General features: G+C 36.9%; 1 protein-coding gene and 1 long non-coding RNA gene across 3 annotated transcripts in view; one reads left to right on the forward strand and one right to left on the reverse strand.

The window, feature by feature from the left end:
• The window catches only part of DSC1 (desmocollin 1), a 351,582-nt gene that overhangs the window by 236,884 nt on the left and 91,768 nt on the right, over nucleotides 1–22,930 (forward strand). The window lies entirely within an intron of this gene.
• LOC121033043 (uncharacterized) overlaps nucleotides 3,779–22,930 on the reverse strand; it is a 48,459-nt gene continuing 29,307 nt past the window's right edge. The window contains exon 3 of the long non-coding RNA XR_005791662.1: nucleotides 3,779–4,086. This is a non-coding gene — a long non-coding RNA (uncharacterized LOC121033043). The remainder of the gene's footprint in view (nucleotides 4,087–22,930) is intronic.

The following is a 22,930-nucleotide window of genomic DNA, read 5'->3' on the forward strand; positions in this document are numbered from 1 at the left end:
GTCTTGCAACCAACACCCGTGAAGTCTCATTTTCTCTGCTGACACTGCCAATTTAAATTTATTTTATGTATGATGCAGACAGATGTCTGCAGGGAGCTGGACTGAGTCCATTAACACTTCACAGAAGGAGGCGGTTTTAATATGCAAGTGGTAGTTAGCAGTTCTGACTCTTGGTACCGGCTTTACCAACCACTTCCTGGTAAACTCGACTACTATTTGATGCACAGGACAAAAATCAAGTAATCACATAAATAAAATACACATAAGCTAAAGGTTCACAAAGGCTGAAAGAAGCATGCTCACAGCCCCCTTATTTGGTTAGAATCTACTGTTGTGTGCCAAAGTCAAAGTATAGAAAAGGAAGTGAAAATATCAGTCACACAGGTGGTTTGGGCACATGAGCGAACTCTGAGAAAGAGCTTCTCACTATTTCCTCAGGGAGGAGTGAGGCTCCCAACTGTGTTTTCCCCTGTTGTCTCCCACTATTTTAAGAAGTTTTTTGTTGTGGTTGCTTTGTTTTTGTTTTAATAATGCATTGCTGTTTCAGATTAAGTCATATAAAAGCAGAGATGTTAGTTTGCTGAGGAAAATTGGTGTTTGATTTAAAAATGTGAGGCCATAATGGTTATGTCCTAGGCTTATTAATGTTTACTTTTAATAATTTAAAAAAAGTCTGTCTTACCCTATGCAAATATGTATTTTGCAGACAGCTAAGGGAAGGATAGTTAATTTATAGCCATCAAAATATTTTCTAGATCAAAAGGACAAAATGTAAGCTGGGCTTTATATCTGAATATTATTCAGTTACAAATTATTTGACTTTGTTTTTGTTTCTCTGTATTTTTCAAAATTTCTATCATAGTGTATATAGTTTCTCTTCAGTGTAAAATAAAATAATGTCTGTTTCTTAGGTGCTTTCTGGCAACTTTGTAGGAACTTTGATCAATAAAGTTAAAGACTTGGGATGCCTGGGTTGCTCAGTCGGTTAAGCCTCCTACTTCAGCTCAGGTCATGATCTCAGGGTTCATGGGGCCCAGCTCCGCTTTGGGCTCTGTACTGACAGCTCAGATCGTGTCTCCCTCTCTCTTTGCCCTTCTTTGGGCTCTGTACTGACAGCTCAGATCGTGTCTCCCTCTCTCTTTGCCCTTCTCCCACTCATACTCTGTCTATGTCTCTCTCTCTCTCTCAAAAAATGAGCAAACATTAAAAAAAATAAAGACTAAAGCCAGGTTTTGTTTGTTTTTGGTTTTGTGTTTTTTAACCCCCAACATAGATTTCTTTTTAAAAAGTTGCTTTAGGTGAGTTCCTGTTTTGGTCTTCATTCAATCCTTTACCAATTAGCTCCTTTCACTCTAAACATTTGTCCCTCTTTTTTAATATTTTATTTTTTAATGTTTATTATTTATTTCTGAGAGAGAGAGAGAGAGAAAGACAGAGAGAGAAAACTCAAGTGGGAGGGGGGAAGCAGAGACTGAGCGTGAGTGGGGAAGGGGCAGAGAGAAAGGGAGACACCAAATCCAAAGCAGGCTCTAGGCTCTGAGCTGTCAGCAAAAAGCCCGACGTGGAGCTCGAACCCACGAACCGCGAGATCATGACCTGAGCCAAAGTCAGACACTCAACCGACTAAGCCACCCATGCGCCCCTAAGATTTTATTTTTAAGTGATCTCAACACCCAACGTGGGGCTTGCACTCACAACCCCGAGATCAAGAGTTGCATGCTCTACTGACTGAGCTAGCCAGGCACCCCACTAAACATTTCTTTTTTGTGTTTGCAGTTTCAATATTCTTTTAACGACACAGAGGGCTGCAGGAAATGCTGTGCTTCATTAGGCAGAATGGATTAAGGAAGGGAGTGTTCAAGATGTTGGCAGTGAAGAGTGTCATTGTTTGGCAAACTCCGGTGCTATTTGAGACTCAGTGATAAGACTAGCCAAAAGCTAGCGAAGATCATGAGGCTCAGGGTATCACTGCCTTGCTTTGCTGGAATAGCTTTCTCAGGAAGGTTAGTCCGATTACCTCTGTTTCCATTTCTTTTCTAAAGTTCATATCATGAAAGCCGAACTGCTGACTTCCAATAAGCTATTTTTAAGCCGGCTCTATGTTCAGAGCAGACACTGGTAAGTGTCCCAAGTGCAATATGCAAGAAAATTCCAGTAGGTGTTCAAGTCTTCGGAGTGTGCGGTTCTTTGACTCTTATGGAACATTTTCATATCCAAGTTGTGTTCTGTTTTACTCTCACAAAAACTTCTGTGAGTTGGATGGCATCCGTGTGTCACAGAGACTTAGCCAGATTCAAGACGGATAGACGGCAGTCTCAAACCCACATTTTCGGATTTCATTTCTGTTCAATGGGCTTGATTTTTTGTTTTGTTTCTTTGTTTTCCAGAGTAATCTTTCCTTGCCATATTCCTCAAAGGCCAACAAAAAACAAATGGAAGGAAGAGAGGAAAAGGGGCTTTTCTGATAAATGGCAAATTGAGAGCACTGATAGTAGGAAAATACATTTGAATTGAAAATACATTCAGCATACTTTTTTGGAAGCATTATCCGAAGGCTTTCCTATACCCTGGGAACACCTGCTTTTCATAGCCAATCTCTTTGTGGGGGAGGGTATGCCCAAGGGACATGCTGCAGCTCACCATTCAGGGGACAGTGTGATCTCAACTATTTCTGCCCTGTGGTTGGGTGATTGTGGCACCGTTCCTAGCCCTGAAAGCTGGCTGCATTTGTGGGATTTCCCTTGTGCTGCCTTACTTGGGCAGGCAATCAGTCTTAAAGATAACAAATGATCCCATCTGCTATGCATGACCATGCTTTGTGTGCCAAGTTTAAATAAGGAAGCCTTACCTGGGTAGCCACAGTGCCCAGTGAGTTGTATTCATGCCCCTCTGACATCACAGACCAAGTGTAGCTTCCAATTTGCTAGGTTCTTTTGGATGTCAGTTATCCACATCAATGAGTTTTAATAATTTGGGCCTCAGATATTTTAGAAGTCAAGTCAGTTCACTGGCTTACTGGCTAAGGACATTACTAAGACTATCAGGAAAATTCTGAGTAGTTTTCAACATGAATTGCTTACAGAGTCTTACACTTAGAGACAACTAAAATGTAAATTATATGGGTGTGTGTGTGTGTCTGTGTGTCTGGTTGTATATTCCTAACATCTGCTATAATCTCCTGTGGAACACTTAAAACCTGTATTTGTAAAACGCTCCACACTTGCTTCTGATATTCAAGGTATCTTTTCAAGAAGGGCTGTTGATTTTTCATTTGGAAGAAAAAGAAATTAAAAACAACAATGAAAGCTAAAGACATTTTAGAAGAGTTAACTCTTTACTCCTTTCCCCTGTGATACTGTCTGCATAGCAGTTATTATTGGTTATTTACTTGTTTAGTCCCACCCTTTTATCCATTGTGTATGCTCCATGAGAGCAAAAACATTCTCTCTTTGCACCAAATAAAGATTGTTGGATGTATAAAAACAACTTCTGAGAGTACCTTTATCCACCCTACTCTTTGTACATTAAAATATTAAGACTCGGCACATTTATGTGATTTAAAATTGTTCCAAACCACCATTGACTGAATCAGGATAAGAACCCAGGTCTCCTTGGACTTCCTCTTCTTTGAGTGTTAGTTACTGTCAAATGGTCACCTGCTCAAGTACATTCATCCAGCTAGTGTGTATCAATTGCCGATGTGTCAGGCACCTCAACAGGTGTTGTGATGAATACAGAAAGTACAGTAGCACTGACCTTGACTAAAGGAATTTATCTACTGAAACTACTTCCCCCAATGATTACTCCTCCAATGTGAGTAAAACCTTTGAATCTTGGAATATTCATCAATGACCCAGCAATGTGGCACAACACATTTTTGCTAAAAAGTCATGTATATTGTCCAGTATATAAATATCCCTTACCAAATTTGTCTACTCATGAGACTATGATTTAAGATATTGTTTCAGTCACTGTGGACATATAGTTAGAGAGTCTATGGATCTTCGGATGTAATTATTGGATGTGACATCTAGGTCTTGACAGCACAACATTTTTCGTCACACAATTCACTGATCCTCTAGTGATCTGAAGAAGAGGTAAGAGGGGGATTGGAACGAGTTAAGTGTTCATTTTTCGGCTTTAACCTGGGCTTGCATTTATCTGTCTGATGGCCTGAGGACTTTACTTGTTAACACAGGGCAGACAAAAATCTCATGTTGTCAGCAAAACTTTGATGGTATCAAAATAAATGAGTCATGTAATTTCAGCTTTTGAAGGTGGGGTTTGAGAAACCAGAAAGGAGGCTTTCCCGACTGACAGGGAGCAAGACGGTAGCAGCCTAGCGGCTATAAACAGAGGCTCCCTGGCCCCACACACGGTCACCTGTGCATGCACACAGTTGCTGTGCATACCGCCACGGTGCCTAAGTCTGGTGCACTAATGTAAAGGAAGAATTTTTTTTTTTTTCCTGGACAATATTCAGAAGCACTATGAACAAACTTCTCTATCACGTTCCCTGCATGCAGTCTCGGGCAGATCACAGATTTCAAGAGGATAGTTGCTGGACAGTTTCATTGCTCAGGGCTAATTATTCATCTGAGAATCCACCCAAGAAAGTTGCTAAGCTGGTTTGCTGGCCTTTTGGTGGAGACTTTTAAAGAGACATTGCCACATTTGAATAAAGAATTTTGTTTCATGTAAAGGTTATGCATAGAGAGCACAGTGAAAAGGCAGGTGCCAATGGCAGAGTAAATGGGACTTTTCTTAATTTCTACCCTTGAAAATTATATTTAAAATTGAACTGAACTGTTCATAAAACATCCTGCTCAAAAGGAAGATTTAAAATCCTTTATATGTAGCATTTTCAGGCTATGAATAAGTGGAGGTAAGTTGGAAATATGCCATATATTGCTATGGGAAAATCATGATAAAATATTTCTCAGTACGGTCGGCTTAGAGACTACATGAATGTGCACACACCCAAACACCAAAGAGGATCTTTCTTATATGGTAAAAAACAAAGAATATACATACTTGATTCCTTAACTGTTATTAATTTTTGAGTGAAATTTCCTTACGTAAAAAAGAACAAATCCTTTTACAACCACTATTTTCACATAGTTTTCTGGAAACTTTGATTTGGCAGAAATTCTGTGCTCTCTTGTCTTCCCCAAATCTTAAAGGGGCAGATAGAATTTAAAAAGAAAAATACGACAAAGTTAATAATCTGACGTGATTTAAAGACTGAGCTTATTAGTCTCTGTCCAACAGGATTGGGTGTTTTCTCTCTATGACTTGGGGTCTTCTTTATCTGTACCCAGAGTGCAGCACAGTGCCCAAGCCGGGTGTCCAGTGAATGCTTTTTTTTTTTATTAAAAAATTTTTTTAACGTTTATTTATTTTTGAGACAGAGAGAGACAGATCATGAACAGGGGAGGGGCAGAGAGAGAGGGAGACACAGAATCTGAAACAGGCTCCCGGCTCTGAGCTGTCAGCACAGAGCCCGACGCGGGGCTCTAACTCATGGACTGTGAGATCATGACCTGAGCCAAAGTCGGATGCTTAACCAACCGAGCCACCCAGGCGCCCCCAGTGAATGTTTTTTGTTTTTTATTGTTTTTTTTTTTTAAAGTTTTTTTTTTTTCAACGTTTATTTATTTTGGGGACAGAGAGAGACAGAGCATGAATGGGGGAGGGGCAGAGAGAGAGGGAGACACAGAATCGGAAACAGGCTCCAGGCTCTGAGCCATCAGCCCAGAGCCTGACTCGGGGCCCGAACTCACGGACCTCGAGATCGTGACCTGGCTGAAGTCGGACGCTTAACCGACTGCACCACCCAGGCGCCCCCCAGTGAATGTTTTTTTGAATGAATTGCTAACTACATCTAAAGCTCTTTTCTATTTTATTATATTTTTAAATTAAAAACAATTTTTTAAATGTTTATTTATTTTTGGGAGACAGAGAGACAGAGTGCAAGCAGGGGAGGGCCAGAGAGAGAGAGGGAGACACAGAATCCGAAGCAGGCTCCAGGCTCTGAGCTGTCAGCACAGAGCCCAACGCGGGGCTCGAACCCTCGAAGCGCGGGATCATGACCTGGGTCGATGTTGGAAGCTTAACTGACTTAAGCCACCCAGGTGCCCTTTTCTGTTTTAATGAAGCACATCTTGAGTGGATTTAGTGCATGATTATCTCTGTATGTTTCTATTTATAATATGTGTTTTGCAAAAACCCATTCTACTGAATACAGCTGTAAGGCCTCTGATTTGAGTGATCTCCTGAGGACTTCCACACTTTACAACACTGCCAATTTGCGATTCGGGTATGTAAAAAAAATTAATTTAACATGTTTAAATATTATCATAGACTTAAGTAAGAGGGAAAATAACATTTATTAGTAATCCAGTATGTCCAGTCACTACTTTGCATAAATATTGTCATCTTTAATTGTCACAACAAGCCTATCAGGTATTATTCTGCTCATTTTATAGAGATAAAGAAACTGAGGTTCAGAGAAGCTCTCTAGTGAGTAAATGGGAGGAAAGACAGGTTTCAAGCTTAGATCTGACAGTATCCTTTATACATACCTATTAAGATTTGTAGTCATTCATATCTTAGAATGAATTATTTTTATTCTGATGTATTTTCTGCTGAATATAACATATCAGTCTTCCTGAGAAAGGGGAGGCTTAAGGAAAAGGAAGAGGGGGTGGGTGGACAGTTTTAAAGAAGGAGGTAAGAGTAGAAATTGGGGGTACTTTGGGGATGCTGTAGAAACGGAGCATGAGGTTTATAGGTGATTAATGTGTTTGTGCTTTCATTGAGGTTAAGGAGGGTATCTTGTGGGAAAGAAAGGAAAAACTAAAGGACAACAAGGATGGTAAAAGCATTCTCTTAGAATTTTGACACATTTAGTCTTAATGATAGAAAAGAAGCAGCATATCTTTAAATAGTTAAGTGATGCTGAATACATCCTTATTTGGGAAATGCTAATTTTTATAGGTTAGAGAAGTACATCTTTACTTCTTTAAATCTCATTTCATCTCTCTTTTCTTTAGTTAGGGCTTACCTAAATAAACAATGATTAAGAATAATATGAGTGGGGGCACCTGAGTGTTTCAGTCAAGCATTCAACTCTTGATTTCAGATCAGATCATGATCTCAGAGTAGTGAGATGGAGCCTCACGTTGGGTTCTGTGCTGGCTGTGGAGCCTGCTTGAGATTCTCTCTCTCCTTCTCCCTCTGCGCGCCCCCCCCCCCCCCCCCCAGCTTGCATGCTGGCTCTCTCTCTCTCTCTCTCTCTTTCTCTCTCAAAAAAGAAAAAAAAGAATAATGTGAGTGGTGGGGTGACTGGCTGGCTCAGTCAGAAGAGCATGTAACTCTTGATTGTGAGTTCGAGACCCATGTTGGGTGTAAAGATTACCTAAATAAATAAATAAACTAAAAAAAAAGAATAATATGAATGGCAAAAATGTTCAGTTTGCAGAAAAAGATTGGCATTTTCCCTGCATGAGGCCAAGGGCAAGCTGGAGCCCTTCCTCTTTAATCTGGAACTTGAGTTTTGGACATAACAAAGGCAGTTTCACCCCTTCATGCAGTAGGTCCTTGGGCATAATGCCTAGATCTCTTTTGTGCACTTCTGTTCATGAAGAAGCCATTTTAATTGTCCCTCACTACTCAATAAGTTCTGTTCTGTTTCTGCAAAACAGTTCATAATATAATAACTAAATGTATATGCCAAATGATAACAAATTAGGCTCTTTTCTTACAACTTTTACTCAAGAAGCCCAAGTATTAATATTCCCAAAGAATAGGTATATTTGAAAACAGCCTATCAATGGTTATGAACATTAGTGGTTAAGGATATCGGTGGTTGAGAACCCTGAAAGAAGAGCTTGCCTATTCAAATAAGGCTCTACCCCTTACTGGTTGTAGTCAGTCACTCAATATATCCAAGTTTCAAGTACCTCATGTAGAATGTGGGGTAATGAGTTTACCAAACTCATGAGATGGTTGAAAAGATTAAAGAGGATAAGCCATGTAATATGCTCAGTTCAGTGCTTACATGTAGTAATCTCTCTGTAAATATTAACATTTTCCCCCTAGAAGTGAATTTTGAGATTCCAACTGATCTTCAGTTCATATTCTAGTTAATTCTCCTAGGTAAGAGGTCTTTTGCGTTTCCATTTCTTGTTTCTTTAGTCCAGAGTTTAACCCAAGACCTATACAAACTAGGACAAATCTGACAACAGAACATGAAGAGTTAAGTTTGGAAATAAGTAAGTCTAGCAAATTGAAATCAATTTCCAACCTTATGTGCTTCTGGAAATGTGCTTGCTTGCTCTGTCGATTTTCAGGAACAGAGAGAGAATAGAACAAATTTTGCCTATGGACTTAGGCTCAGATTTACTTCATCCCAAATGATTGAAGATTGGAAAATTCTAATAAAAGGAGGAACTTACCCTCCAGAGAATTAACACTCAGAGGTATTGCAGTTGGCCTTAATATAGACTCCTGTTAATAAAACATGTATGAGTTTTTGAATACACAGGAAATATGAAAACCTCCCTCCCATATTTACTCTTCTAAAATATGCCAGAAAGTTCTTTGGACTGGAACCCTCACACTTACACCCCTGGCATGAGAAGGTCTGCCCCCAAAAGGAGGGAAACTATAGACACATCTTTGTGCTCACCTGAAGATCTCATAATCTCTAGTCAAACCTGTAGGTCATTCACAGTCCTGCCAAATGCTAAGTGCGCCTGATGCTACACTGCCCATGCCATTTAAATGGAGTATTTACAGGTCTTAACCAACTGTTAAAAAATTTTTAATGGGATGGTTTTGTCATAAGATGCCAAGTATATTATTTCAAGTGCCGCTGCTAGATTGGAATTTAATGTCTTATTTATTTTTGCAGCCTCTCTTTAATTGTCATGTGTATTATTCATGTATGCTTCTTTGCTTACACGCTCATGCCATGGTGATCCTCCTGTCATTTACTACAACACATTGCCATTTGCACTAATGGCACTAAGTAAGAAGAAGTCAAATCCAAAAGCCTTTACTAGATAACATTGGATCCCAATATTATGGTAGAGTTTGCTTCCTAAATAAAGCTTATTTATGCCAATATTAAATTATTATATAGTCTTTCACCAGGCTTTGGTAAAATAATGGAAGAAGACAGGTGGGGAGTTTGAGCAGAGGGGTAGAGCATATATGTGAGTCCATGTGTGTGCATGTGTGTGTGAATGGTGTGCCTGCATACCAAGAATAATCCTTATGGTGCTATTTTGTTGACAAACAATACCACTGTAAGTATTTTATGCACATTAAATATAATGTGACTATTCTGAATCATACCATTATCGAATATCACCGCTTATTTTTTCTCACAAATTAAGGTAAATTAGATGGCAAGTAATTTTTAATATTCAATAGCCATTGAGTACTCTCTAAGAAAAAAAAAATTTTGTCAAATTAGAAATTGAAAAGGAAAAGCCCAGAAAAATAAAAATCTATCAAGTTTTACTTTTTTTCCCCAGGTTTTCATAATAATTTGTTTCCCAAAAAAAGAGGTTAAAAGAAAGCCAAATGGAAATTACTATTTGGAGATGAAAAGTAATCAGCTCACTACATATGCCTTGGGAAATAATGAAATAAAAATACATAAATTAAACTATTAGAAGCAAAAAGAGTAAAAAGCACCAAACTCAAAGTATTATTTAAAAAAACATAATGAAAATACAAGTCAAGGGGCGCTTGGGTGGCTCGGTCATTTGGGCCTCTGACTTCAGCTCAGGTCATGATCTCATGGTATGTGAGTTCGAGCACCGTGTTGGGCTCTGTGCTGACCGCTCAGAGCCTGGAACCTGTTTTGGATTCTGTGTCTCCCCCTCTCTCTGCCCCTCCCCCCCTCACACTCTGTCTCTATCTCTCTTGAAAATAAATAAACATTTAAAAAAATCTATATAAAAATAAAATAAAATAAAATAAAATAAAGAAAATATAAATCAATTTGATTAATAAAATAATTATTAAAAATTAATGTTTTGAAATAATGATATAAATAGAAAAAAATTATTTACATATTTTCACCTTTTTATCAACCAGCGTTCTTCAGCATTCTTGTTGCCAAAAATAATTGAGTGTTGTAAGTACAAAATGGTTTGAAAATATAAAATAATATGAAAGAAGGGAAAGACTGACCATTTGAAATGATAAAAAAAAGGAACCCAATAAATAATGGACTTCATAGATACTGAAAAAAGATGCAATCATAATAAGATTCTATGATTAAAGCACAGCAGGAAGCATTTGAGGTATGATAGCTGTTAGGTCATCAAGCTTCTTTGGGGGACACAGTTTTCCTTCTTTGGTTAACAATGAGATGCCCTGCATATTTCACAATAATTTCGGAATTTTAGTAGATGTAAGAACATCAGTCAGTGCAGTGCTGTGATGCATCCACCATCAACATAGCCTGTGATGTTGGAATTAGTGAAGGACACACAGAAGTACCTAATTTAAATTATAGAGTACTGGAGTGCCTGTGTGGCTCAGTTGGTTAAGCGTCCGACTCTGGCTGAGGCCATGATTTCACAGTTCATGTGTTCGAGTCCCACATGGGGCTCTGTGCTGACAGCTTAGGGCCTAGAGCCTGCTTCGGATTCTGTCTCCCTCTCTCTCTGCCCCTCCCTGCTGATGCTCTGTATCTCTCTCTCAGAAATAAATAAACATTAAACTCTAGACTACTTAATTAGTGTAGAGAGAGATTTCAAAAAAACAACAACAGTTTACTTTGTTCAGTAATATAGACATTTTCATAATTTGAATAGACTTAAAATAAATCTGAATTCACTTATCAAGTGTGCTCACAAATCCTCCCTGACCCTGTAGGCTCCCAGAAGCAGTGACTGGAAAGTACCTGGTTCAGGTTTTGGGCCTGTAATACTATTTGTTGAATGAACGTGTAAATGAATGAGCCACCAATTACACAGGTAACGATTGAGCTAAGTTTTTGGAAGCAAAAACTTAAGAAAAATAAGAAGAAATTATTAACAACAGGAAGAAAAAATTAACAACAAATTAGAATTATTAATGTTGTGTATTTCACTTTTATTTTATTTTTGGCCATGATTTAGTTCATCAGCAATAGTTTTGAAATCAAGCAGAGATTTTAGCACAGTTCATAATATTCCTGTGTTGGTATTGAAAACATCTCTTTTCTCCTACTAATCACTCCTATTTTAATAATACCTACTTTGAAGTATATTTAGCTAGAAATTTTCATTTTGGATATTTTTTTTTTTTAATTTTTTTTTTCAACGTTTATTTATTTTTGGGACAGAGAGAGACAGAGCATGAACGGGGGAGGGGCAGAGAGAGAGGGAGACACAGAATTGGAAACAGGCTCCAGGCTCTGAGCCATCAGCCCAGAGCCCGACGCGGGGCTCGAACTCCCGGACCGCGAGATCGTGACCTGGCTGAAGTCGGACGCTTAACCGACTGTGCCACCCAGGCGCCCCTCATTTTGGATATTTTAAAACAACGGATGTTCAATCAAGACAAATGGCCCAAATCCCTTTGCAAATATTTCTAGAAACCAAATGAGACTCATTATTTAAAGTACTTATATCACATTTGTGTAATTTAAACTGCTTAATTATGTTCAAAATATGAATTCAACATTTTTGCCAAATCAAAGATTTTCATACATTCCTATTTTAAAAAGTTTGTCGTTTTTCAGCAACTAGACTCCGAGTTTATTTATTTTATTTCATTTTTAAAGTTTATTTTTTGAGAGAGAAAACATGAGTTGGAGAGGAACAGGGTGAGCAAGAGAGAGAGAGAATCCCAAGCAGGCTCTATACTGTCAGTGCAGAGCGCAACATGGGGCTCAAACCCACAAACTGCAAGATCATGACCCGAGCTGAAGTCAGACGCTTAACTGACTGAGCCACCCAGGCACCCCAGACTCCTAGGGTTTAGAAAAGGCTTTTTCTTCTTTTTTCTAAATAACTGGTTTGTTAACTGGAGAAGAATACTTTCCTGTTTGTCTCAGTAATGGTTGAAATAAATACAAATTATTTGGTAACATAAGGTATTGTATTCATGGGACAGTTGGAACTAACCAGGGCATTAAGTATAACCTTTATAAGTTTCCATGATCAAAACTGCAACACTGTATTTACTAGATAAAACCTGGAAGAATAGTTTTATTATCAGAAAATAGAAAATAACCCTCAGACTGTATTACTTAAGGAATTTAATGCCTGAACTTTTGTCCGAAGATTTCTTTAAAGAAGTTTAATGAACACTGAATAATATTTGCAAATGCATAAGATGACAAAACTGAACAAACTGCTAATTCTAGAAATGTTTTCTTTCTGTTGATAAGCCCGTATTTACAAATTGTGGTGGTTCACTTTGATCAAAAACAATTCACCTTTCTTTTTAAAAATCCGTAGGGAAACAGAGAGCAAAGGAAAAATAAAGCCACGTGAGATGTGTCATGTTGACTGGCAATCGCTTGGATTCAGTCTCTGCCCTTCTGCCCACCTCTCCCTTCACTTCTGGAACCGTCGTTCAGACTTTTGGGGTCAACTGTCACTTCTATGCCAAAGTTTCACAAAGACATCCCTTTGCGAGTCCTCTTATCTGGCTGCTATTCTTGTGTTTCCATCTTTCTACTGAATGGGACATTGTCACCCCCAACACACTTTGTTCCAATTCAAGGTCAACCACACTCAGAAGAAAAAAAACGCACTGGCACTTCCAACGCTTGTGGCCACGAGATGCCACCATGCACATTCAGGTGAGACGCCTCCAGAGAGCACCCATCCTCTGTTAAGGGCTCAGTGACCTCACTCCTTTTGATCCTTTTTAATCCCTTTTGATCCCTTTGTATCTTTTCTTCATTGCTAAGCCTTATCAGGTGTTTTCCTTATGTCAAGCTCTTCCTCTTTGTTCCCCACTGCCACAATCCAAGGCCCAATCTCCATGGCTTCCCTGCTGTATTACAGATTACTTATTACCCCGGCTCCTCTCCAGTTCAGTCCATCCTGGAAAATACTGTCAGATTTGTGCCGAGAAAGTCTGCTCATCTTGTCCTTTCTCTGCCACATCCAGACTAAGTAGTAAATAGAATATACAGGGGACTCTAAGACAGATCTGCAAAAATGTAATATTGTTCTAATAATTGCAGTCTGAAGTCCGTATCACCTGGGAGGAGGGGGAAAAAAATCGATCTAGACATTTTAACGTAAAAGCATTCAAATTCCACAATTTTTCAATTAATTCAGGATTAAAACTCCATTATATCAAAGATGAAGCCCCTCTCCTCATGGTCATTCTTCTTCCTTAGTGGTGTGTACATGGAGGGGAGAACATTGGGTGTCTCAGTGTACAAGGGGTGCTTTGTGGTTCTCCAGCAGACTCTGTACACACTAATTTCCATGAAGACAGTGCTTCTTGTCGGATCCCTGGGCCAGCCCATCTCCACAAGGGCAAGACAAAGAGCTGAGGGGTAGATAACAAGTTGATAAGAAAGCAGGCCTAAGAGATTTAGCTTGTAGCAAGAATATTACTTTTACTTAAGAACGTTTGTTTATTTGAGATAGCTTGAAGTTACTTTGCAAAAAAATAAACTTTCTACTTACGTTGAATTTTATTAAACTCTACCAGAAATTCTTCTGGTCCTTGCCAAAAGAATCTACTCCTGTCCTACCTTGAGCAGTTAACTTTCATCTGTTTTCTGGAAACGTGCACATTTCAGGGCTTTCTCTCTGAACCAGTACCTGAACCATTCAGAGGTAAGGACAGGGGTAATAGAAAAAAAAAATATTTGGCAACCCAGTGGACACAGGCACTGAGCAGTCAGCATGGATGTCAGCTGGAGGAGACTTGGTTGACTGTCCTGTGCATCCTGGCTGCACGTGAGCCTGAGGTCGGTATGCCTCTGGAACAATGTACTCAGGAGGGTCTGGTGCCACCTTAAGTGTGGGACTCCTCTGCTGATGCTACAGATTGCTCAGGTGTGGGAATCAGAAACTCCAGGGGTGTGGCTCGGGAATCTGTATTTTAACAAACTCTGCTGATGATTCTGATACGTGCCAAAGTCTGAGAACCAAGGACCTAAGCTAGGTTGTTTTTTTTTTCTTTTTTAAAAAAAATATTTTTATTGAGATATCATTGACATATAAGATTGTGTAAGTTTAAGGTGTACACAGTGTGTTGGTTTGATACATTTATATGTCACAATGGGCTCACCTCTATAGCATTAGCTAATACATCTATCACCTCACATAGTTATTTTCTCTTTTTGTTGTGGGAGCAATAAGACCTAGTCTCTTAGCAGTTTTGAGTTTATCATACAATATTGTTGCCCATAATTGCTATGCTGAGCATTAGATCTCTAGGAATTATTTATCTAATGGTTGCAAGTTTGAACCCAGAACATTTTTCCAGTTCCCTTACTCTCCAGCCCTGAATAACCACAATTATACTCTCTGTTTTTTACCAGGTCAGCATTTTTTTTTTTTTTTTAGATTGTACATATAAGTGATATCATACAGTATTTGTTTGTCTCTGACTTATCTCACTTAGTAGAATGGCTTCAAGGTCCATCCTTGTCATAAAGGACAAGATTTTCTCCTTTCTTATGGTTGAATAATATTCCATTTATATATAATCACATCTTCTTTTATCCATTCATCTATTGATGGACACTTATTTTTTTTGTTTTGTTTTATTTTGTTTTTTTAAAGGTTATTTATCTATTTTGAAAGAGAGAGAGAGCATGAGCTCTTTTAGATTTTTGGATATTAACCCCATGGCTGGAAATATTTTCTCTTATTCTGTAGGTTGCCTTTTCATTTTTTTGAAAGTTTCTTTTCCTGTGCAGAAGCTTTTTAATTTTATGTAGTCCCACTTGTTGATTTTTTGCTTTTGTTTCTTGTGCTTTGGTGTCATATTAAAAATGTATTGCCGAGACCAATCAAGGAGATTCTCTCATATGTTTGCTTCTAGGACTTTTACAGCCTAAGTCTTTACTCTATTTTGAGTTAATTTTTTGTGAATGGTGTAAGATAGAGGTCCAATTTCATTTTTCTGCATGTGATTGTCCAGTTTTTCCATCACCATTTGTTGAAGAGTTCTTTTTTTTTAATTTTTTAAAATGTTTTATTTATTTTTGAGAGAGAGAAAGAGATAGAAACAGAGCATGACTAAGGGAGGAGCAGAGAGAGAGGGAGACACAGAATCTGAAGCAGGCTCCAGGCTCTGAGCTGTCAGCCCAGAGCCCAACATGGGGCATGAACCATGAGATCATGACCTGAGCCAAAGTCAGACCATCAACCAACTAAGCAACCCAGGCGCCCCTGCTGAAGAGATCTTTCTGCTCCCATTGGATATTCTTGGCTCCCTTGCAATATTAGTTGACCATAAATTCAAGGGGCTGTTTCTGGTCTCTCAATCCTTTTCTATTTTTATATGTGTCTATTCTTATGCCAGTATGATACTGTTTTAAGTAATAGCTTGAAGTATAGTTTGAAATCATGAAGCGTGATGCCCCTAGGTTTGATTGTCTTTCTCATGATGGCTTTGACTTTTTGGGGTCTTTTGTAGATCAATACAAATTTTAGAAATTTTTTACTTATTTCTGTGAAAAATGCCATTGGAATTTTAATAGGGATTGCATTGAACCTATAGATGGCTTTGAATAGTATGGACATTTTACTATTAATTCTTTGAATCCATAAACACAAGATACCTTTCCATTTGTTTGTGTCATCTTCACTGTCTTTCATCAAAGTCTTATAGTTTTATTGTGCAGATTTTTCACTTTCTTGGGTAAAAACAATTTTTTTTGAGAGAGAGAGTGTGTGTGAACAGGGGTGGGGGAGGGGCAGAGGGAAATGGATAGAGAGAATCGTTATATTTCTTTTTTTTTTTTTTAAGTTTATTTTGAGAGAGGGAGAGAGAGAGAGAGAGCATAAGCAGGGGAGGCGCAGAGAGAGAGGGAGAGATAGAATCCCAAGCAGGATCCATGCTGTCAGTGCAGAGGCCAACACAGGTCTCGATATTACAAACAGTGAGATCATGACCTGAGCAGAAATCAAAGTTGGGCGTTTAATGGACTGAGGCACTCAGGCACCACAGGAGAGAGAGAATCTTAAGTAGGCTCCACACCCAGCACAGGGCCCAACCTGGGGCTCAATCTCACAACTGTGAGGTCATGTCCTGAGCTGAAATCAAGAGTTGGACGCTTGCTTAACTGACTGAGCCACCCAGGTGACCCACTTTCTTGGCTAAATTCTTACTGCTATTGTGAATAGGATAGTTTTCTTTATTCCTTTTTTAGATGTTTTGTTGTTAATGCATAGAAACACAACTGATTTCTGTATGTTGACTTTATAACCTGCAAGTTTACTGAATTTGTTGATTAGTTCCAATCATGCTTTGGTTTTTTTTTTTTACAATTTTTAAATGTATGGGTTTTTTATCATATCAACTGCCATTAAGGACAATTTTACTTCTTCCCTTTTGATGTGGATTCCTTTATTTCTTTGTCTTGCCTAATAGCTCTGACTAGGGCTTCCAGTACTGTGTTGAATAAGAGTGGTGAGAGTGAGCATCCTTGTCTTGTTCCTGATCTTAGAGGAAAAGCTTTCAATTTTTCACCATTGAGTATGATGTTAACTCTGGATTTGTTATATATGACCTTTATTATGCTGAAGTATGTTCCTTCTAAATGCAATTTGTTGGAGGTTTTTATCAAGAAAGGATGTTATATTTTGACAAATGCTTTTTCTGCATCTATTGAAATGATCATAAGATTTTAATTATTCATGCTATTAATGCAGTATCACATTTATTGATTTATGTATTTCTAACCATCCTTGCATCCCAGGGATAAATCCCACTTGGTCGTGCTATATAATCTTGTTAATACGTTGTTGAATTCAGTTTGCTAATATTTTGTTGAGAATTTTTGCATCTATACTTGTTAGGGATATTGGTCTGCATTTTTCTTTTTTCATAGTATCCTTATCTGGTTTTGGTATCAAGGTAATATTGGCCTCAGAAAATGAGTTTAGAATTTCCAAACTTCTTCAAGTTTTAGAAGTATTGGTATTAAATCTTCTTCAAATATTTGGTAAAGTTTGCCAGTGAAGTCATCTGGCCCTGGGGTTTTCTGGGTTTACAAGTTTTTGATTACTGATTCAATTTCCTTAATTATTATTGTTCTGTTTAGATTTCTTATTTCTTCCCAACTCAGTCTTGGTAGATTTTATGTTTCTAGGAATTTATCCATTTTTTTTTCTAGGTTATTCAATTTATTGGCATGTAACTGTTTATAGTTGTCTCTTATGATCCTTTGTTTTTTGTATCAGTTGTAGTATCCCCTCTTTAATTTCTGACTTTATTTATTTAAGTCTTCTCTCTTTTTTCTTAGTCTAGCTGAAGGTTTGTCAATATTGTTTATGTTTTCAAAAAACCAGCTCTCAGTTTTGTTGATTTTGTTTATTACTTTTCTGATTTTGATTTCATGTATTTCTGCTCTGATCTTTGTCATGTCTTTTCTTCTGCTAACTCTGGGCTTAGTTTGTTATTCTTTTCCAAGTTCTTGAGGTGTGAAATTAGTTTGTTTATTTGAGATCCTTCTATTTTATTAATATATGGATTTACCACTATACATTTCCCTATCAGAACTGCTTTGGTAGCATCCCATAGATGTTGGTATGTTGTGTTTCCATTTTCATTAATTTTGAGATTTTCTTACTTCCCTTTTTATTTCTCTTCTGACCCATTGGTTGCTCAAGAGTGTGTTGTTTAATTTTCACATATTTATAGATTTTAGGGTTTTCCTCTTATTGTTGATTTCTAGTATCATATCATTCATTGTGAACAGTAAATATAATTGGTATGATTTCAATATTCTTAAATTTCCTAACAAATTTTGGTAGCAAATTTGTGTTGTGTCCTATCATATGGTCCATCCTGAAAAAATGATGTATGCACTTGAGAGGAATGTGTATTCTGCTTCTGTTGGGTGGAATGTTTTATGAATATTTGTTAGGTTCATTTTGTCTAATGTATGATTTAACTCCAGCGCTTCCTCATTGATTTTCTTTCTGCATAATCTATCCATTGCTGAAAGTGGGATATTGAAGTCCTCTACTATTATTGTGTTGACTATTTCCCCTTCAGATCTGTTAGTAAGTGTTTAGTAAAGTTAGGTGCTCCAATGTTAGGTGCATATATATTTACTACTGTTTTATCTGTTGGATGAATTAACCCCTTTACCATTGTATATTGACTTTCTTTGTCTCCTGTTACTATTTTTAGCTTAAATTCTATTTTGTCTTATGTGATTTTTCTCACTCTACCTCCTTTGCTTTTGTAGTTCAACCTAAAGGATTAAGCAGTTGAGAAGCAGGCAGTTTGCAGAGGATCTTTGATCTTTTAACCTCCAGTGATTTTTTTTTTTTCTAAAAAAGATGGGGATAAATTAGCTAACAACACCTTGTGCAAACAGCAGATATCAAATGACTATGATTGGTTTCAGTAATATAGTCCTAACATCCACTGGTAAACACTTTACTAGTTGTACATTTATATCTATTCTATCTGGTGACAGCTTAATTGCAGAACCTTAAGTCCACTGCTAACATTCTAGGTTTCAGTATTTTTATTCATTGTGTGAATATAGTGAGAAAGCATTTTATATAATTCTGACAATTTGATTATTTCCAAGACAGAATCATTTAACAAGGATATATATTAAAAGAACATGTTTTAGTCAGGTTCGATTTCCATATAGAAATCAGAAATTCAAACTTAAAATATTACATGAAAATCTTGGAAAATGTACATTGCACTCTCCCTCTCTTCATAACATTATTCTCCTTTTGTTAATGATTCAAAATCAACATTATGAACAATCATCGTTCTATATATGTACTTAACTCTCCTACTTGGCTGTTTCTAATCATCATTAGATTTGAAATCAAATTAATAAAGATTCTTTACAAGTGTGTAAAGTAAAAGTAAACAGAGGATCCAAAAGAATCTTCAATGCATAAAGTGCATGAATTGTAAGTTCATTGATTTTAGGATATCTATTCAACAACTTCCTTATTGATCTTCTCACTGATTATTGTTAAGTAAGAATTCTGATAGAAAAAACAAGTATTAAATGATACTATAAGGAAAGTAAATCCCTTTGGAAAGTAGGAGGCTAAATTATTTAAAAAACAAGTCCTTTCCTGATTTTTAAAACAATTTTACTTACAATCTGACATTTTGGAAGAACTGCAAATCTGTGAATCACTGTAAATTTGACCTTCTATCAAGTGGACTCACCAGAAGAGACCATTTATGTAGTTAGAAACTACTAAATCTAAACTACTAAATCTATTTTGAAGAACTTTGTATTCATTTGGCAATTATATGTCTCACTTAATCCAAAACTTACTGAACTAATGAACATAGGTTGCCTTTTCCTTTCTCAGAGAAGTGAGACAAAGCCTGTATTATTTCTACATATTCACTCTGTCGTTCCAGCATGTCTTTGGTTAGGTTTGACTCACTAAACATAAAGGGCCATCTTTCATTACTGAAAAAAAGTCTTGTTTAAACAGAGCATTGTTAATCCTGTTTAGTTGAAACAGGAGCGTATCTGGATGACTGTTGTGTTATTTTTTTTTTACTATGCATTCATACTTATGAGTCATAACTAGGAGTCACAGCATGGCGTCTTTATGCTATCAAAAATGTATAAATAAATAAATAAACTGAGGTAGGAAACAATTTATGATGAAAAAATAGATAACATTTTAAGCAATGCATTGTTATTCATTATGGGATATACTGCAAGAGTATTTTAATTCTCACAAGTTTATGGACAATACAGTGTTTTATAATGTTCAGCAAATGAGTTAATTCTTGGAGGTAGTTTTGCCTCATCAACAAACTGTACATTTTAGTTAAGGTATTTGAGTTTAGAAGATCTTTTCCATAACTCTTTGTTATCATTATTTTTTTGAAGTTTATTTATTTATTTTAAGAGAGAGAGAGAGCATGTGTATGGAGGGGCAGAGAAAAAGGGAGAGAGGTCATTTCAAGCAGGTTCCACACCGTCATGGGGCTCAAACTAATAAACCCTGAGATCATGACCTGAGTCATGAGTCAGACGCTTAACTGACTGAGCCACCAAGGCACCCCTATCATTATTTTTTAATACATTTCCAAGTTTCACTTTTCTCTTCGGCCCAATGGTGATAGTGTAATATTTGTTTATCTTGTTCCAGGAAATTTCTTAGATAGAGGATTATTTATGCATATAATATGGTCATAGATTCCTCACACGATAACTGGCCAAACAGACCAATAGATCGACACTATAATAAATAAAACAAAGAAACCGATTAAAGTTAAAGCAAAGTTATAAGGAAGTTGACTGCTTACTATTGACTTGTCTAGGTATTTGCCCTATAAGATTCTGTCATATCTATTCCTCAAGTGCAACATGATCTGCCTTGTGGTGTTACAGTTGAACAAAGCACATGGGTTTGAACTACACAGATCCATTTTTATGTGTATTTTCTTTTGATAAATACAGTACAGTCCTGTAAACATATTTTCTCTTCCTTATAATTTTATTAATATTTTCTTTTCACTAGGTAGCTTTATTGTTAGAATACAGTATATGTTACATATAACATACAGACTATCTGTTAATTGACTTTATATTATTGGTAAAGCTTTCAGTCAACAATAGGCTATTAGTAATTAAGTTTTTGGGGACTCAAAAGTCATATGCTGATTTTCAACTGTATTGGTTTCTGTAACCTTCTCATTGTTTAAGGGTCAACTGTATTATGATTACTAATCAAAAATAAAATAAATCATCACAATAAAGTAATAATAAAAGAGCCATACAACATTCAAAATAACGAACCTGGATCACTTTCTTATGCCATACACAAAAATAAACTCAAAATGGATGAAAGACCTAAATGTGAGACAGGAAATCATCAAAACCCTAGAAGAGAAAACAGGCAACAACCTTTTTGACCTGAGCGGAGCAACTTCTTACTCAATATATCTCCAAAGGCATGGTAAATAAAAGCAAAAATGAACTATTGGGACCTCATCAAGATAAAAAGCTTCTGCACTGCAAAGGAAACAATTAACAAAACTAAAAGGCAACTGACAGAATGGGAGAAGATATTTGCAAACGACATATCGGATGAAGGGTTAGTATCCAAAATCTATAAAGAACTTACCAAACTCAATACCAGAAAAACAAATAACCCATTGAAGAAATGGGCAGAAGACATGAATAGACAGACACGTTTCCGAAGAAGACATCCAGGTAGCCAACAGACACATGAAAAGATGCTCAACATCACACATCATCAGGGAAATACAAATCAAAACCACATTGAGATACCACCTCACACCAGTCAGAGTGGATAAAGTTAACAACTTAGGAAACAACAAATATTGGAGAGGATGTGGAGAAATGGGAACCCTCTTGCACTGTTGGTGGGAATGCAAACTGGTGCAGCCACTCTGGAAAACAGTGTGAAAGTCCCTCAAAAAATTAAAAAGAGAACTACCCTATGACCTAGCAACAATACTACTAGGAATTTATCCAAAGGATACGGGAGTGCTGATCTTAGGGGCACATGTACCCCAATGTTTATAGCAGTGCTTTCAACAATAGCCAAATCATGGAAAGAACCGAAATGTCCATCAACTGATGAATGGATAAAGAAGATGTGCCTTATATATACAATGGAATACTCCTTGGCAATGAGAAAGAGTGAAATCCTGCCTTTTGCAACAACTTGGATGGAACTGGAGGGTATTATGTTAAGTGAAATAAGCCAGTCAGAGAAAGACAGATATCATATATTGTCACTCATATGTGGAACTTGAGAAACTAAACAGAAGAGCATGGGGGAAGGGAAGAGGAAAAAATAGTTTCAAACAGAGAGGGAGGCAAAAACATAAGAGACTCTTAAATACAGAGAACAAACTGAAGGTTAATGGGGGGAGGGCGGGGGAGATGGGAAAATGGGTGATGGGTTGAGGAGGGTACTTGTTGAGATGAGCACTGGGTGTTGTATGTAAGTGATGAATCACTGGCATCTACCTCCAAAACCAAGAGCATACACTGTATATTAGCTAACTTGACAATAAATTATATTAAAAAATAAAGAAACTATAAAATATAGCTAAAAATTGAAAATAATAATGAAAGAACCATAGAATAAATCAATTTATAGATCTTTTTAAAATAGTACACATACCTTTTGGGATGAGCACTGGGTGTTGTATGGAAACCAATTTGACAATAAATTTCATATATTGAAAAAAATAAAAAATAAAAAAAATAAAATAGTACACAAAGTGTCAGAATTAACACAAGAAAAAAACACCTGGCCATATACTAATAAAATATTAGTGATTACCTAATATAAAATATATTATTTTTTAAATTTCTTCAATGAGGGGCATCTCGGTAGCTCAGTCAGTTGATCATCTGGCTCTTGGTTTTAGCTGAGGTAATAATCTCTCAATTTGTAAGATTGAGCCTTGTGTTGGGCTCTGAGCTAACTGTGCAGAGCCTACTTAGGATTCTCTCTCCCTCTCTCTCTCTCTCTCTCTCTCTTAAAATGAATAAACTTTAAAAAACAATAAAATAAAATAAAATTTCTTCAATGATATTAATAAAATACTGTATAATTTCAGTGGATTGTGTGCCACTCCTAGTAATATGTAGCATTAGGATCAAATATATATGTACGTATATATACATATATATAATTTATGACATGATAAAAGGAAGGGGAAAAAAGAAGGAATTATTCATTTAACCAACAAAAATTTATTGCATTTATAATGGATGCCAGGA

The sequence above is a fragment of the Herpailurus yagouaroundi genome, unplaced genomic scaffold (genome assembly GCF_014898765.1).
Source record: "Herpailurus yagouaroundi ecotype Mexico unplaced genomic scaffold, PumYag 142, whole genome shotgun sequence".
Classification (NCBI taxonomy): Eukaryota; Metazoa; Chordata; class Mammalia; order Carnivora; family Felidae; genus Herpailurus; species Herpailurus yagouaroundi.